We start from the raw sequence: 16,551 nt of genomic DNA on the forward strand, positions 1-16,551 counted from the left end.
AATTTATGTCATCAATATGCCTGACTTCAGCCATTATTTTCTGTTAGATTAAATGGGGACTTCAAGGTTCTTTGGGATGCACTAGCCAATCCTCTTTCTACTGTCCATGACATTTCTCCCTTTATGTCTTATTAAAGAATCTGATTGAGGCATGTTTCTTTGTAGCACATCTTCTGTAGCCTTTACACAAAGTTTAAGACTTTTTTCAAACTCTACATTTCCCATTTAAAACTGCGTGCACAGCACCTGAACACGTTGTCCCATTGTTAATCTTTTTAATGTGCTGAGAAATATCATCTCTTTGGGCCATGTAGTTACAAAGCTGAAACTAGCTTTCTCATGGCATTGCACTGAAAGCTCTTGTTGAATTTCTTGTCCTTTCCTACCCTTGAATCCTCTTCTGAGTCCCTAGTTTCCAAGGTGCCATCCCTCATCCTGCAGATGTATCCTTCCTGCTTCTTAAATGCAAAGAGGCTGTAAAAGACTGGATCCAAATAAGTAAGCAGTCCAGACCAATTTGAGTGACTTATTCTCATCATCAAATGAACGACGTAAGAAATGCCTACTTTAGAGCATCAGAGAAGAGAAAAAAATCTTCATTGCAGAAGTCCACACATGATTGAAACACTGAAACACAAATATTTGTAGATATTTGTGCAGGGACCACATCCTCAGCTGGCATCTTATCTCTGGATTTCCACAGGGATGTGGAGGTGGTCCATAAGTATGTGGAACATTGCAAAGCCTGAATAATTAGAAATTTAAAGGACTCTCTGCCTAAAAGCACAACCTCTTTCGTATTTATTGCATAGTTTATGCACGAAAAATAGATAAGATTTTGCTGATTTTCAAGCTATAAATTTTCTTCCCACTTCTCCCCCTCCCTGATTTGATTGTATTTACTGAAGTGACACATGAACATTTCCCCGTTGTGACAGCCATGGTTGAAACACGCAAATGCAAGGAGTTGTTCCAGAGAAAAAGAAATGGAACATTACTTTAAAAAAAACCCCAGACAACCCAGAAAGCAGTCAAATATTTATGCAAAATGAGTGTAGCTTTATACACTGGCACTGAACAACACAATGCTCTGTCTCACACAATACTGTCATTCATGTGCATACATACTGCCACAGGCAAAAGTCCCACACAATGTATTTTTATACAATTGCTAGCATATTTCACTACAAGTTGTTTTTTTAATTCCCTTATGCAGGGAATTCTCTTGATAGAGACATTCTGTCTCCCCAGAGTTTCCTAAAAGAAAGAAGACTTGCAATATAGAATCTAGAGAAAATTATGTAATAAAACATTAAATTTCAGTTGTAAATAGCATTAGCAAAGAATATTGTTATAGCAATAACAAAGGAGATGGAAGGAAACTTTTTCTTCCCTTAAGAGAATTCAGAGCACACTGAGTTATATGTTATGTTCTCAGAGCTATCATGAAAGCAACTAGAAATACAATGCAAAGTAGACAGAATTGCTAGTATTAAATTTATGATACACAGCACATTAGGACCTTGAAACCTGCTAGTGTAAATAAGAACTGGAGCAAACCTGTGCAACTGAAGCACAGAGCAGAATGACCATCAACCTCTCTACATCAAGAAGCAAATACCTGATATCATTCTACGTACCCAAGTAGCAGGTGATAGGATGAGAGGAAACGGCCTCAAGTTGCGCCAGGGGAGGTTTAGATTGGATATTAGGAAAAATTTCTTCACTGAAAGGGTTGTCAGACATTGGAACAGGCTGCCCAGGGAGGTGGTTGAGTCACCATCCCTAGAGGTATTTAAAAGATGTGTATATGTGGTGCTTAGAGACATGGTGTAGTGGTGCACTTGGCAGTATTAAGTTTACAGTTGGACTCAATGATATTAAGGGTCTTTTCCAACCGAAATGATTCTATGATTCTACCTCAAAAAATATCAAAAGGCAATTTTCCAAAGACTGAAAATTTGGGGAAGGGTAAAGAAAAGCATATGAGATGCTTCACTTTAGTTATCTTGCATGTGGTTGTGATGCAGAAGCCATGGGTGAATGCATAGTAATGATACACACGAGTTGAATCCTGGACTGTGGACTTTCTCTTAAACTGAAGCCCTGTGCACACACAGGCAGCCTTTCAAGGGCAGTGGTAGTGCCTGGCCTCACCGCTCCTCGCTCCAGCACTTGGAAGGCCTGTGAGTGAGGAAGGACTCAGATATGCCAGAAAATGTTGTGGCTCTTCCTGTTCTACTCTTCCAAACTGGACTGACCCTCTTCAGTCAGCATGGGTAAGAAATGGGAAATACGGAAGCATTGCCTGGTTCCTTCCTGTACTAACAGAGCAGTGTTTTCCTGTGCAAAAACCAAGAAATACAATACTATACAAAAAAATAAAATAAACCCTCTATGGAAGCATCTAGTGAGGACCCAGCTGTTTGTTCTTCTTTGAGATACCAGAGACAATAAAATGATGAAATCTATACACAAGACAGAGTCTGTATCATAAATGAATAAAACATTTTTTAATTCCTCTGTGGGGGCTTTTCTATGAAATCCAGGTGTCCTTTCCACTGAAACTCTCAGAAGAGGAAAAAATTATACTATTCATTATCCCAGGCACAGCATTTGCATAGAACACTCATCACACAGTGGCTCCTGTCAAAATATCCGTCACTCTGCAACATCAGCTCTCTAGCCACCATGCACCATTTGTGACACCTTGACATGCGTTTCCTATGTCCACTACACTCCAGCATGCTAAACACCCTATACCACACATCCCCTTCCCCTTTGCAGGACAGTTAAGAATTTTATTCCTTCCTCTCCCTGGCCGAGCAGCCATCTCATCCTGCTTAAAACCCATAAATCTGTATGAAAACTTCAGGCCTTTATTAGAAGAGACACTCTGAATCATTTGAAAGTGGGCTCACTTTATAGATGTTTTTTGTCAGAACATTTTTCTGTGACATTTTTCCCAGTGGTTCACAGATACTCTTTTTTTGGGGAGCCAGTTTGTTTTGTTATATTACAGGGACTTCACATAGATTTCAGTTTCATTACGAAGCATGGACTAGGCAGTGTTTAAACAAGCCTGCTCCTGTAACTTCATGCCATTTAAATGCACTCCTCCACTTTAATATCCTCTTAAATCATTTATGTATACATCACTATTGAACATACCATACTTTACATTCCACATGTAGCGACACAGGACAATTACAACAATGCAAGCTAATTAAAGCTACAGGGTAAAACTCTGACCCCGTTGAAGTCAAAGGGAGCTTGCATCTTACTTCAATAGAGTAAGCCTTTCACCCCGAGGCCCCTTCCGTCCCCCTAAGTTTCCCCGGCTGTTTGTGCATAGAGTCCTGGAGAATATCAGGTCTCAGAGAGCCAATTAGCCAGAGACGGCAGCACAACAAAGCTTCCCCCGCCGATGCAGAGCGGGCAGCCCTTTGCCTTCAGGAAACAGGTCCAAGCTGGGGTGGGGTTGTGGCTCCAAGTGGCAGCCCCGCCATGGGTACAAGGTAAAGGCAGAGGAGCCGCTATGTGGGTGCAAGGACGCAATGGGGGGCAAAGCTACATGAAAGTAATTGAAGGTGAGGGGAAAGGGCCTGAAGGTGTGTTGCAAGGGCAAGCGATCTGAGCACTTGAAAGCCAAATGTTTCCCTAATTGCTATTTAAAATGACTGCTCCTGACCAAGGGTGCCCAACCCTCCCCACTGGGTGGGCCACACAGCTCCCTCCAGTTGCCGCCAAAGGGCGGTATGTGGTGGCACATCCCCTGGGAAGGACCAGATGTCCTGCACATGCAGAGCACACGTGACCTTTTGCTTTTATTTTCTACTTTCCCAGGGGCTCCTCAGCACAGGACAGAGAGTAGGCTGCTGACTGGAGGAATTACTCCAGCAGCGGCAACTTATTCCTAGTCGCTCTCTGTCCATTGGGGTCTCTCAGCCTCTCCCATGACATTTGAACAGATGTGTGCTTCCCATCTAACAGGATACAGGGTCCCAGGCAGGGCTGCAGCCATGGGCTGACTCCTCTCCGTCTCTGCCTGGCAGAAATGAGATGCCATGTGAGATTTCTAACCACCAACACCACTGGCCCATAGTCTGTGAAGTTTTAAAATGTGAACTGAAGAGATAGGTGATCATATGTTCAAAATGTCCAAGATGATTGCTTCTCAGAGGATTGTGGAGTGGTCTTAGTAGCCCAGTGGGGTTAGTTGTTAGCTGTTAAGTTGCCTCTCCTTCTGGGGTATGTCTCAGGTTTTTATTCATTGCATTTTGGACAGATGAAAGAAAAATTGAGTTACTCCCCATGCTGTAAGCAGTATCCCTTCTGCTTTCAGTGGTGTGGCAGGCATTTTCAACCTGGAGCTGTTCTGTGATCGTCTATCTTGTGGCAAATAAGTGGAAGTAAGGGGTTAGTTTTTGAAGAATGGAAGTCCATTCCTGATCTGAAATATTGAGTGAAGACTAGACTTTTCCTTAACACATTTTGTTTCAATGGAAAACAGATTTTGGCATGATCTGGCCTTAATAATGGATAGTAGATTACAGATCATGGAGACACTGACAAAATGAAAGGATCACAAGGTAATTAGAAGCTGTTGAAAGGTGCTTTCTGGGTGAATATATTCATACCCAGGTGACCCGCCTAGTGGATGAGGGGAAGGCTGTTGATGTTGTCTACCTGGACTTCAGCAAAGCCTTTGACACTGTTCCCCACAGTATTCTCCTAGAGAAGCTGGCGGCCCGTGGTTTAGACAGGTACACTCTTCGCTGGGTAAAAAACTGGCTGGATGGCCGAGCCCAGAGAGTTGTGGTGAATGGGGTGAAATCCAGCTGGCGGCCGGTCACAAGCGGAGTCCCCCAGGGCTCAGTTTTGGGACCGGTCTTGTTTAATGTCTTCATTGATGATCTGGATGAGGGGATAGAGTGCTCCCTCAGCAAGTTTGCAGACGACACCAAGTTGGGAGGGAGTGTTGATCTGCTTGAGGGTAGGAAGGCTCTGCAGAGGGATCTGGACAGGCTGGATCGATGGGCTGAGGCCAACTGGATGAAGTTCAATAAGGCCAAGTGCCAGGTTCTACACTTTGGCCACAACAACCCCAGGCAACGCTACAGGCTTGGGGATGAGTGGCTGGAAAGTTCCCCCGCGGAAAAGGACCTGGGGGTGTTGATCGACAGCCGGCTGAATATGAGCCAGCAGTGTGCCCAGGTGGCCAAGAAGGCCAACGGCATCCTGGCTTGTATCAGAAATGGTGTGGCCAGCAGGAGCAGGGAGGTGATCATGCCCCTGTACTCGGCGCTGGTGAGGCCGCACCTCGAATACTGTGTTCAGTTTTGGGCCCCTCACTACAAGAAGGACATTGAGGTGCTGGAGTGTGTCCAGAGAAGGGAAACGAAGCTGGTGAGGGGTCTGGAGCACAAGTCTTATCAGGAGGGGCTGAGGGAACTGGGGTTGTTCAGTCTGGAGAAGAGGAGGCTGAGGGGAGACCTTATCGCTCTCTACAACTACCTGAAAGGGGGTTGCAGAGAGGTGGGTGCTGGTCTCTTCTCCCAAGTGACTAGTGACAGGACTAGAGGAAATGGCCTCAAGTTGCGCCAGGGGAGGTTCAGGCTGGATATTAGGAAAAAGTTCTTTACTGAGAGAGTAGTGAAACATTGGAATAGGCTGCCCAGGGAGGTGGTAGAGTCACCCTCCCTGGAGGAATTCAAGGAGCGTGTGGATGTGGCATTGTGGGATGTAGCTTGATGGACATGGTGCTGTGTGGTGTTGGGTGGGTTGTGGCTTGTTGTTGTTGTGTGGCGTGGGTTTTGTGGTTTTTCTTTTTGTGGTTTTTTTTTTTTGGTGGTGTGTTTTGTTTTTTTTTTTTTTTTCTTCCCCCCAGGTTGGACTCGATGATCTTACAGGTCTTTTCCAACCGTACTGATTCTGTGATTCTGATTCTGTGATACCCATAGAATAGTGCACTGGGACTACGGTTCTTGGGCCAGGGTAACACTTACTGTGAAACCGAACCTAGAGAGGAAAAAGGATCCTTGAATTTGGTATTAGATCAAGGCTTTTTGGAGGGTTTTTCAGGTTCTTAAGCCTTATGAAAACCTGAATCAGACATTGTTCACCTTCCAAATAACAATGCCATTGCCTTGGTGCCTGAAGTTCCTTGCTGTTTTCATACTTAACTTTTCGCTGTGGGAATTGAATGTGAACAAACAGTGTTCATTTTGGGATTCTTGTGTTGCAAAAGGTCAGGTCCAGTTCTATAACTGTATGTATTCATCTTTACAAAGAAGTGTTTTGTTCAATCTGGACACAGAAAGATAATGAAAGCTCTTTAACTGGTTAAAGGCGGACATGGATTCATTTATCCAGTCAATTTTGTTGTTTTTTGAAGAATAGTGAAGCACTGCCTTTGAAAAATCTTTGCTGAATTGCCTTGAGGAACCTTGGTGAAATCAAAATCAATGTACTTGTGAATACTTAAAAGAGCTGCCCATGCCATGACGGCACCCACTTTTTTTGTCTCTCTACTGCAATCATTGAAGAGGATGACATAGAAAAGGAATTCCACTGTATCCTTATGAAATATTTTGGGGTTTTTTGCTGAAATGCTTTAGCAACATAGGGACATGTTAATAAGAAAGAATTTCAGAGCAAGAAAAATAAAGTTATCAAAATTTGGGACCATGAGCTTATCTATCCCTGATAGTGTTCCTGATGAAATGCTGGAGCATGCAGGAGCGTTGGATAAACTGGAAAGAAATAACTGTAGTCTAGTCCATATCAAGTGTGGAACAGTTGTCTAATGATCCCCTTACAAGTACAGACCAAATCATGAGATTACATAAACATACCTTCTATTAATTTCCTTTCTAATGACTTACTAGCTGGAAACAATAATACCCTTTTTTTTACAGTGGCCTGTTTTGGGACACAGCAACCATCTATGAAGAGTAAGAATTAATTTTTCTTCTGGACAAGCACAACTGGGACATCATCAGGAGACCATGACAGATGGGCAGAGGTCTCTTGCAGGTATTCCAACCACAGCCTTCATTCCTGGTTTGTACAGGGAATAAGACTTTATAAAAGGGATTTCAGGTGCATGCCGGTGAAGAGATTTTTAGCCAACAGGGAAGAATATGTCATTGTTTTTCCTCTCAAAGTCACTGATTAGCTCTTGATATTCTCAGGCATCTGCGGTGTAGGGCTCAGTGAACTTGCAATCACCAGTGGGTTCAACTGAGCGTAACTGTAGGCAGAAACTGTTAAACTGGACTCAGTGACCTTCCACAAAATATCAGGGCCATGCAATATACCTCATGGAATGGTCTTTTATAATAACAAAGTATGATGCATTGAACTGCATGATTTCTTGCCAATCTTGATTTCTGTCATGTGGGTGCTCTGCTTTACGGATGATAGAACCAGGTATCAAGAAACGCTAGTTTCCACAAGTCCAGGGACCTGCTGGGCACAAGCTTGGTCAAACTGAGTATCTTCTGAATTGCTGAGTCCACTGCAGTCAATAAGCCCATGACATTCAGTGTAAATGTAGACTATATTTTACAGCAGCTCCAGCCAAGAGGAATTTGGAGGTGTTCATGGATTCACCATGGCACCAGCTAGAGGCATTTTGGAAGAAGAGGACTTTTGACTGAAATGCTCATGCTGGGAGTCTGATTTTCCTAAAGCCTCTCCTTCTGGGGTATGTCTCAGTTTTTTATTCATTGCATTTTGGACAGATGAAAGAAAAATTGAGTTACTCCCCATGCTGTAAGCAGTATCCCTTCTGCTTTCAGTGGTGTGGCAGGCATTTTCAACCTGGAGCTGTTCTGTGATCGTCTATCTTGTGGCAAATAAGTGGAAGTAGGCACAAGGAGGTGTCTCACATGCTAACCAGGAAGAGGGGAGCCTGAGGACAGCAGTAAGGACTGTGCTAAGAAGGTACCCATTACTGTCTGCTGTACATTTGTAAGTCCCCATGGTAGGATGGATGTGCTGTATTATAGGGATGGATAAGGAAAGTGTAGTGGATTGGTCAAAACCCAAGTCCTTCACTAGAGAGTAATTCGAAGTCAGTGGGTTGGTCTGCTGGAAGCACATGGTGAATGTACCATGCAAACATTGACTGTTTGTAGCCTGTGATTGTTGTCATCACTTTCTACATGGAATCTCACTACTATCAGTTGTTTTCTAGCCTTCCAAAAGTTACCTTCAAAATAAGAGTTGTTATACCATATGGCATTAAAGAATTGGCTTGATAAATGGAATGCTGTATTTCTCTATTCCTTTGCTGCTGTGAAGTATTGATGTCTTAATTTAAACATGATCATACCTCCTCCTCTGTTCTGACATAAACATGGAAACCGCTGTTGTTGCAAGGCTGTAAAGCCTTTAAACATGTGACTACATTTTGTCCTTGTAAGATGACAGTTATAGCAACATGTGTTTTTTGATTAAGCAATGCTAGCAGCATCTCATTTTGCATACCTTGTTGGTGGCTTTTTTATTGAATGTCTGAAGTATAATAGATAGAGACATGTCCTTGGAAATGTAAAATAGTATTTCCTTTCTCACATATTTTACACTTTTCTGATGAACACCACACAAACCGTAGCCTCCCTGACTGCTGAAAGGGTTGATTTGCATCATTGGCTAAGGATGGTTCTGATGCCCAAACAGCCAGCTCCGAAAGGCTTGTCCTTTCCGCTCTTTCTAGGTATTATAATGAAGTGCTCTGGAGTAATCTAAATTATGTAAATACTCTTTCCTATGAACTATGCTTCTCATATATTCCCTTAGAGCAAGATTAAAACAGTGTAGGAAGTGTGCTTGACATTCCCTCTAAAATGCTATGCACTTAAACTGTACTTTTTCATGGCTTTTCTACTGGAATGAATTAGGCAAAGCAGAATTAGCCTTGTCAGTCACCAAGTCAGCTTCCATGACACAGAGTGCTGTAACTAAGAATACAGATATAACAAGAGAGCCCCAATGCAGTCACCCTCCACTGATTCCTGCATAAAGTATGTAAAGTGCTTTGGGGTGCTTTGAGAAGATAGACCCAATATAAATGTAAAGTAATAGGTAGCAAAGAAAAGCCTTTCTGCCTGGAAGTCAAGGGCAAGGGAAAGCATTTTCAAGCAAACAAAGAGTTTATGTTCAAAACCATGGATGGTGGGGGAAACTCTGCATAGACCTCAGACACAGATACACTGAGCTGCTAACTGTGGCATGAGCAGGAGTTTAGGCGAAGGAAACAGGCTGCTTTAGCACGAGGGAGAGGAAAAGGCTGTGGATATAGTCTATCAAGACTTTAGTAGAGCCTTTGACATCATTTCCCAAAGCATTGTCCTGGAGAAACTGACTGCTCATGGCCTGGACAGGTACACTCTTCACTGGGTAAAAAACTGGCTGGATGGCCGGGCACAAAGGGTTGTGGTGAATGGAGGTAAATCCAGTTGGCAGCTGGTCACAAGTGTTCCCCAGGGCTCGGTACTTGTTTAATATCTTTATCAATGATCTGGATGAGGGGATCGAGTGCACCCTCAGCAAGTTTGTGGATGACACCAAATTGGGCGGGAGTGTTGATCTGCCTGAGTGAAGGAAGGCTCTGCAGAGAGATCTGGACAGGCTGGATCGATGGGTCGAGGCCAATTGGATGAGGTTCAACAAGGCCAAGTGCCGGGTCCTGCACTTTGGTCACAACAACCCCATGCAATGCTACAGGCTTGGGGATGAGTGGCTGGAAAGCTGCCCTGCAGAAAAGGACCTGGGGGTGTTGATTGACAGCTGGCTGAAGATGAGCCAGCAGTGTGCCCAGGTGGCCAAGAAGGCCAACGGCATCCTGGCCTGTATCAGAAATAGTGTGGCCAGCAGGAGCAGGGAGGTGATCGTGCCCCTGTACTCGGCGCTGGTGAGGCCGCACCTCGAATACTGTTTTCAGTTTTAGGCCCCTCACTATGAGAAAGACATTGAGTTGCTGGAGCGTGTCCAGAGAAGGGCAACGAAGCTGATGAGGGGTCTGGATCACAAGTCTTATGAGGAGCGGCTGAGAGAGCTGGAGTTGTTTAGTCTGGAGAAGAGAAGACTGAGGGGAGACCTCATCGCTCTCTACAACTACCTGACAGGAGGTTGTAGAGAGGTGGGTGCTGGTCGCTTCTCCAAAGTGACAAGCGATAGGACAAGAAGAAATGGCCTCAAGTTGCACGAGGGGAGGTTTAGATTGGATATTAGGAAAAATTCCTTCACCAAAAGGGTTGTCAAGCATTGGAACAGGCTGCCCAGGGAGGTGGTGAAGTCACCATCCCTGAAGGTATTTAAAAGACATGTAGACATGGTGCTTAGGGACATGGTTTAGTGGTGGACTTGGCTGTGTTAGGTTAATGGTTGGACTCGATGATCTTAAAGGTCCTTTCCAACCTAAACGCTTCTATGATTCTGTGAAAAGTGGGTGACCAAAAAAAAGGAGTGAATTAGAAGAGAGAGAGCACATGCAGAGTGGTGCAAAACTGAGTCCATGTGGTGGTAAAACACAAGAACCCCAGAGAACAGTTGCCAGATCTTCCTATTCTGGCTAATTTAGTCTGGTAAAGGCAGATAATAAATGGCAGCAAGGCAACCACGTGCTTCTGAAAATAGGACGTCTGCCTTTATGCTGATGTAAGGCCCTAGGAACATCCTCTGGGTTAGAAAAGGAAAACATTCTATCTCTGTATGAACCTTATCTCACCCTCTCTCAGCTGTCTCAAAATCCTGAGCCAAGCCCCAGTCGTTATTCCAATGGACTGTTCCCAGGCAGAGGGCAGGATGAATGCAAAACACAGCACTTGGGCTGCTTTTGCCGATGCTCTTGGAGCAGGGGCAGGTCGGGGAGGACTCGCTTCCTCTCAGACTGAGGAAATCATAAAAAAGGGGAAGAATAAGGGAAAGTATCATCAGGTGTGAACTGCTGAACAATACTGTTAGATACGAGTATGTCACAGAGTGCAAGGGGCACTGCATTACCGAGTGAGAGATACCCAAGCAGCCTGGCCCATGCTGCTATTGAACAGTCTGCACAGATACCAGCTGAGATAACAAATCAGAAATGCCATCCCATGGTTGGCTTGTGCACACTGACACGGTGCTAAGCCTACCATTGCATCTGGCACTAGTTCAGGAACCTCTGCATCACACCCTGTTGCATGGTGAAGACAGGACCATGGCCCACTGGTTACCAGTAGCTCTACCAGTACAGTTCAGTGACACATTTGCTTTAGAAACTCAGCTGAGTTTCTCACTAGTCAGGCTGTTCCTGGAGTAACTTGCTGAAAACTGTTCCTGCAGCATACTTAAGAGAGAAGACAGATTCTCTGAAACAAGAGCTGAGGTTTTTGTGTTTTTTAAAAGCAAGCAAACAACAATTTCCAAAACTGTGGGGGTTTTAACATTATCAAACTTTCTTCTCCATCCCAGACTTAGTGCTTTTAATTGACTGTGTTCCTGCTTGGTAACTCTAAAAAAAAAGATGCCCCTTAGGCTTTGCAAAATTCACAGACTCTTGTCACCTAGTATAGAACTGGGTTGTGACAGGATGTCCCCCAAATTGGAGATAAAGTGTGACGCTATATCCATTAAGTTATCATTAGTAACTAGTCATTTCAATTTTGTGGTGGTGTTTCCTTGCCACATCTGGTTAATGGAGAAAGGAAGTCCAGAACACTCTGAATGGGAGCTATGGGGGCAATATCCTTTTTTTCCAGAGCTTTATCTTGCAAGCACTTCAGCGCAACTCAAACGAACATCTAATTGTAAATGCACAGAGTTGACTGGCATAAACGAAAAGTGCCTATAATCAGATGGAGAGTCCAACAAGGCTCCATGTATAATTGCTTCCAAAGAAATAACAGATGACCAGAAGATCTGTCCTATAAAATTTACAAGTTAAGTAGATATAACTTTAGTATCAAAATACTCCCCGCTAACACTGGAGTGCATGTTGAATACAAATGTTTCTGACAAGCTCTTCTTAATTCTGTCTTTCTAATAATGACTAAAGCAACGAAGGACTCCTTTGTGTGGTAGGAAAGGAGATAAACTTGAGCAAAGAAGAAGCTTCAAGAACAACACGTCATTTCAAGAGGGCTTGCCTTCCTGAGCTTTAACAGAATAGCCTAATTTTCATGATACAATGTTGCCAAATAAGAAGAAACACATATCTCAAAATACTCTTTGTTCTGTGAATGCCTGATTGTGTAACAGCAGCAGCATTGTTATTCTGTGTCATCCCTTGTTGACAAGCCTGTTTGAGTTCCAATAATGGAAAACTATCATGTTGATTTGCTTCAGATTAACCTCATCTTCTTGTCATACTACAGGTATTTTCCATTACAAGAAAGAAATATATGGTGATAGGTAAATGATTTTGATAACGTCTGACAAAGATTTTAAAACAGCTGCATAGCTGCTTATTTTATTTTCGAAAAAACAATAGCATCACAAAGATGGCATCTGTCAGATGTCTTTAGTAATTTTATCATTAGGTGTTGTCATGACTTTCTACATCTGGCTATAAGCAACAAATGCTTTTTTCTGTGTTGTAAATATTATTTTGAATAACTTAGAACTTCTAAACCAATCAGTAAGAAGAGCTGAAAATAGTGAAATCACCAGCAAAATTAACATTAAGAACTGTAAATAATTGCTCTAAGCAATTCTGATATTTTAGCGTCAGCCTGCAATGATTTGTGTCCCCAGCACAGAGCTGCTGATTGCTTCTTTTATATTTTTCCCTTCAGATGTAGGACTTGGGAAAAGTGAATTATTCTGATCCTATAATGACAGTACTAGCGTTGCGATGCAGGAAGTATCCAAGCATACAGAGGTATATGCTTGTTGTATACAGAGAATGGTGTTTACTTTATTGTTAGCAATTACCAGAAGTGACTCAAAGTCAGCATGATTTCTGGGTGTAACAAGACTTACCACTTCAGTGCCTTCCAACACACAGAAACTTGTGCAACTGAAACTTTAAAATTCTGTTTCAGAAGGTAAACCCTCTGCTTACTTGAAGTGTGTAGATGTTGCAAGCCTGTATTTAACCACATACAGGTACTGTCGTGTGCACAGTAAATGCCTGTTAGGCAAATAAAATACAAAAACACTTGTGTTAAATGCTACCAACACAGGGCTGCAACTTGAAGGCAGTCTCTGCTCTTCTTCTAAAAACTTACCCTTTTAATTCCTGTTGTTTATCAAAGGATGGAGAATGCTTGACTGGTAACAAACTCTTGTGCTTCTACCCCTTTGGACTGCAGCGTGTAGCAGAATGTTGTGTTGTGTTTGTCTATGTTGGAGTCAAGTCATTGGGGAAAGACCCTGAACAAAAACGGGACTATGTTTAAAGCCTTGAGATGGCCTCTATACTCCATAATAATACTGACTTCAGATATGATTTTGAAATTACCAGGAAAACTTGTTGGGGAATCTGCAGGTCTTAGTCTGGTATGAAAAAAACCATGTGCCCAAATGACAAACCATGTTTCCACTACAGACTTAGAAGGAGCTCGTGGTTCTGTCTCGTGGTTTAATGCAGAGCCTTTTAAACCTGAACCCCATTACTATCTGATGCATACTTGGTCCATGTGAAATAATTTGCTATTCTCTCTCCAGCTATGATCAGAGAAATGGTCTAGCTACAAACTCCAACATCATGATTAGCACTAATGGGCCAACCTCAGAAGACAGGAGAAGGGCTGAACAGCCAGCAAGGCAGAGCTGAGCTCTGAGATGTGATACCTCTGAATGAGGATCTCCCTCCCTTGACAGCCCACAGGAAGGAACTTCACCTTGTCTCTATCTTCTCCGTAAGTATCATCATCTAGCAGTACCAAATGACCATGACTGTCCAGCTCACGGGACGTAAGACTCTGTCAGAGACCTATTACAGACCACAGCAGCTGAGAATGGTACTCCTTCTCTTGTTCCTGCTGTGTCTGCAAGCTCTGGGCACTGGACCGAGCTTGCTCCTTGAGCTCGTGAGTGTCCTCTCACACATCCTCGACCCCACTCTGCCATCCAGTTTCTTTGTCCTACCTGTGTGAGGGAAGCGCCTGGAACCAAATGAGGGTTTCTATTATTTCCTCCTAGGAAGATTTAGTGCATTTTTAGTGGCATTACCTGACAGTCCAGGCACGCGAGTAAGGTCAGATCTATTCCTAGGGCCCTGTTGGCATCTATAACTGCCTGAGTTGTACTCTAACCGTATGTGACACCCACAGAGTGAATTTATTGTAGCAATCACTTTGAGCATATCTCAAGGATTTCATCATGATATTTTGCTGCTTGCAATGCCAGAGAGAGAGCAACCGCATGAAATAAAATGCACAGAACTTCCCCTCTTATGAAAAAGAAATGGAAGTGCAGAAAACAGGCTGAATTTCTCCAGGGTAATTTTATGTAAAAGACAGACCAGCAACATCCTTTAAGGCCTGAAATGTCAAGCTTGTAAAAATAGTATTCTTGGGAGTTGTATTTGATCATTTGTTAAATACTGTGATATAAAATGTAGAAATCCATGTGTAATGCTTCAAATCCCTAATCTGGTTTAAAAGGTCAGTTGAAGCCTAAAAGGACTTGATATTTTCCCTTTAAAAATCTGACTTTTTGACTCAGAGCTAACAACATTTGAGCCTGAATGACCTGAAGGATAAATACAAAAGCTGATTTCAGTTGAACTATTTAGAAAGCAGGGGATCTTCTAATTTGTAAGATAGCATTCAGGGAGGTTTTTCCATTAAGAACTCAATCGACTGAAAAATGATTTCCTTGGGTATTCCACAATCTTTCAATGCTTGTGTAAATTTTACACAGGAGGGGGCAGCGAGTGAGGCTGAAGATGTATAACATGGTGCCAGGAGAGCAGAAAGCTCTTTATGAAACAGAGGTAACTGGTATTTACCTCAAAAAAATGTACCCTTTCCACCTCCTCCTTCACTGCCTTAGGAGGCTGGGTCTGCTTCAAAATCTTTACTGTCCAGTGCAGATGAGGCTTGCTGGCTAGTACTAATATCTTGATAAGCAAGATGATAGTCCCTTCCAGCGACACCCCTTCCCACGCCTCAGACCTCCTTTCGCTCGTAGTGAGTACTACATAGGGGTTTGATGGCTGCTTTCGTGGAGGTGCGCACTAACCACCTGCCTGGCTGTACAGGTGTGCTGTGCGGGTGTGCTGCCTCGCAGAGCCTCAGGCTCTTCACCTGCTTGGCTCCCGCTCCACCAGAAGGTCACTGTTGCAACTGAAAGCATGGCCCCTTTTTCCTCCCCAGGCCTCCCCTGCTCCCTGACTGCCTCCTTGCCTTGTGACCTCCAGCACCAGACCTCCTCCTGGTCACTTTGCACCCTCCCATCCATTTTTCCCAGAGCAATGATGGAGGAATTAGGGCTGCCTCGTGGCAGGTCAGCCTCACCCCAGGCCTTTCATGCTCATGGGCGTTGGCCCGTGAGGCTTGAGGTGAGCATGGGCCCATACCAGGGGTGAGGCGCTGACCCCTGTCCAGCACCACCTCTCGGGGGCCTGCGCGGAGCCCTCGGCCACGGGTGTGCCCAGGGCAGGGGTGGGAGGCAGACGTGCTGCCCCCCCAGTCCCTTCACCATGGGTAATCTGCACTCGGTGTGCCCCCCCAGCTCTGGCAGTTGGATAAGCAACAGAGATGGAGACCACCACGCAGAGGCTGGGAGTGAGGTGGAGGGTGACAGAGGGGTGACACCATGCCACACCGCGTGAAGACCCGGCAGAAGCTCCCCTCTGACTGGGCACCCCGTGTGGGCGCCTGCTCCCCCTGGCCCGTCGCCATGCGGCTCCCCTGGTGCGGCGAGTGGGACTGTTGTGTCACACCGACACCCGTCAGACTGAGAGGCTGCATACCCATCAGTCACTCGCTGGGACAGAAATACCACTGATTTAACAGTGTTGTCTCAGGATCGATGTCTCCCAGCTTCCCCCAGTGTTTATTTTTGATAAATGCCTCAAGTTTCAGCTCACATCCACCCAGCAGCTGGGGACTATTATACCGTGACAACCTTCTATTCCATTGTCACAGTGTCAGATGCCTGAAAAGGATAATAGGTAGATATTTCTGCTCTTTGGATGTTAAGAAATAAGTGGCATTCCTATTCCTTATTTAGTTACTTCTTAATTTTAATGAATAGCTTTAGTGATAATTACCAGATTCCTGTATTGATAAAAACTGGCACATTCTGCATGTTAATAATAGAACAAATTTGATATTTATGAACTGCTGTTCTTTTGCAAATACAGACATTCGGTAATCATCATTATGATGATAAAATTCATTAAAATTTGAGAAACAACCTATTATCCCTTCTGCCCATCATCTTTTAATTAAGTAACACAGAGAGATTTTATAAGACTTTCCTAGTCACACTGCAGAGTATTGTTTCTGTAAGTCTCTATGTATCAAAATACCTCCATTTCAGTTTTGATAGACTTAATACAAAAGACTGAAAGAAGAGTGACAGTAGATTTATTCCAAAATGTATTTC

This window comes from Gavia stellata, chromosome 3, assembly GCF_030936135.1.
Source record: "Gavia stellata isolate bGavSte3 chromosome 3, bGavSte3.hap2, whole genome shotgun sequence".
Taxonomy (NCBI): domain Eukaryota; kingdom Metazoa; phylum Chordata; class Aves; order Gaviiformes; family Gaviidae; genus Gavia; species Gavia stellata.